This window comes from Notolepis coatsorum, assembly GCF_963971535.1.
Source record: "Notolepis coatsorum genome assembly, chromosome: 9".
Lineage (NCBI taxonomy): Eukaryota > Metazoa > Chordata > Actinopteri > Aulopiformes > Paralepididae > Notolepis > Notolepis coatsorum.
The window spans coordinates 33,765,991-33,768,490 of NC_140173.1; the positions used below are offsets into that span (position 1 = coordinate 33,765,991).

Here is a 2,500-nt window from a genome sequence, read left to right on the forward strand (position 1 = left end):
GATGTACAAGCTGTTAGAAAGTGGCATTGGAGGGAAAACCTAAGACCTCATAAAGTCAATATACACCAGCACCTTCACCTTGTACACAAATTATCCCAGACCTGGGCACTGACAGTAAATCTAACCAAAACAAAAGTTATGCTATTCCAAAAAAGACCCAGGGCTAGATCCGTGCAGATTGATTGATTGAATGAAAGTTTTATTAACAGATTGCAGAATGGGTACAATACAGTACGGCTCAATACACACAATTGTTAAGGGGATGCAGACCAGAGAAAGACTTTCGTCTTGTTTACATCAGGGTCCCCCATTTTCAATTCATAATGAATTGTAAGTAAGGGTGCAACTTGCTCCGTGCAATCCACTCTTTGTGGATCTAGCCCCCAGCCTTCAACAACACAAACACAAATTCCTCCTAGACACAATTACCCTAGAACACACACAAAAATACACCTATCTCGGCCTAATTTAGCAAATACATTCTCTGCACCCAACGGAAAACACCAAATAATGCATGCAGAGCAGAACTAGGAAGATACCCACTAATTATCAAAATCCAAAAGAGAGCATTTAAATTCTATAATCACCTAAAAGAAAGTGACCCAGACACATTCCACAACAAAGCCCTCACCTACAGAGAGACCCTAGAGAGATGCCCTCTCAGCCAGTTGGTTCTGGGAGCAGAGCCCCCCGACAGAAACCACACTGGACTAAACCAAATGATAAGAAAACAAAAAGAAAACTATCTGACACATTGGAAATAATCAATCCAAAACCAGAGCAAATTGAAATGCTATTTGGCCCTAAACAGAGAGTACACAGTGACAGAATACCTGAGCACTGTGACTGATCCAAAACTAAGGAGATCCTTGACTAGGTGCAGACTAAGGCTATGGTTAGACTAGTGTATTCCTGGCGTTTTTTGTATACGTTTTTGATGACGTTTCATGTCCTATCTACACAGAAATGCGTTTTTTGGCGTTTTTTTGGGATCGGCTGAAACGCAAAATTGTGTTTGCGTTTGGAGATACGCAAAAAAAACGAGTCGACAACAGCGTGTAGTCAGCACGGAGCAGTTGTTGCGAAAACGCCCATGCGCAGTAGATACCATCTGCGTGCCCTTCCGGTGACAACAGTGTGTGTGTTTGGGACAGAGCTCCGTGTCCCAAATAGCTTCAGCTACCATGTGTTGTCAAGTTATTGTTATAAGGACCCCAGTCCAAGCTACAACAGTCTGCATTCCCTTAACAATTGTTTGTATTGAGCCGTATTGTATTGTACCCATATGCAATATGTTAAATAAAGTTTACATCCATTCATTCTGCTAGCATTACCGATTGCATGAGCAGCTGGCTAACGTGAGCTATCAGGATTCAGACCCTGTTAGCTCAGAGTTCCTCTTTCAACTTAACAAGCATTAAACAAAATGGCCCAGTCATCTATTCACCTTTGTTTAATACACATAGCGTTGTCTCTAATGTTATCTAACTACTGATAGCTCGCGATATCATCAGTTTTGGTGATGGCTAAGTAGCGTGAGCTAACGTTAGCTTCTAGCCACAATGCTATATTGTTATAATGGCATACTCCATTGACGTTAGCATGCAGCTAACAATGCTACCGATCGTTTTTTAGACTAAACTATCCGCTCTTGGTGGTCACTTGTGTTGATGTTAGTTTTGTTTCATCAACAAATGACAGGCAGAACACACAGTGAATGTATCCGTTTTGTTTATTGCACTTTTATTAGGCTTTGCTGAAAAAAGAATTGCTGCATTGAGTAAATAGGCAAGACGGCATAGGCGCCTGCCTTATTGACATTTTCTTTGCTGGAGCTTCCACCAGGAAGTGTATTGGCACATTCGTTCTGATTGGTTGAAATTGCCTTCATGTTTGCCACCTACTGCCACTTACTGCTTTGGCAGTGTACTACATCAGTGTGCTCGGCTGACAAAAACGATTTATCTGTTTGACTGTTTTGCTTTGTTTTGTTTGGCTTTGGCAATGTAAAAGTATGTTTCCCATGTCAATAAAGCCACTGCTATGGAGGGAGAGAGAGAGAGAGAGAGAGAGAGAGAGAGAGAGAGAGAGAGAGAGAGAGAGAGGTGTATGGAGAGTGAGAGAGAGAGCATTCTACACACACACACACACTCTCTCTCTCTCTCTCTCTCTCTCTCTCTTTATTTCATTTACCTTCATTCACTGTTTCTGTCTCAGCATGGGGCCAAATGGGAGAAGTGGCCATGGTGAGAGAGAGAGAGAGAGATGACAGACAGAGAGTGTGTGAGAGAGAGACATAGAGAGAGAGCAAGAGAGAGAGAGATGACAGACAGAGAGTGTGAGAGAGAGACATAGAGAGAGAGAAAGAGAGAGAGAGAGAGAGAGAGAGAGAGAGAGAGAGAGAGAGAGAGATGACAGACAGAGAGTGTGTGAGAGAGAGACATAGAGAGAGAGCAAGAGAGAGAGAGATGACAGACAGAGAGTGTGAGAGAGAGACATA

At 42.5% G+C, this 2,500-nt stretch overlaps 1 protein-coding gene across 1 annotated transcript in view; it reads right to left on the bottom strand.

The window, feature by feature from the left end:
- LOC311234581 (calmodulin-lysine N-methyltransferase-like) overlaps positions 1 to 2,500 on the bottom strand; it is a gene marked incomplete at both ends in the record, with an annotated part of 161,298 nt that overhangs the window by 19,987 nt on the left and 138,811 nt on the right. The gene's annotated exons all lie outside the window — the stretch shown is intronic.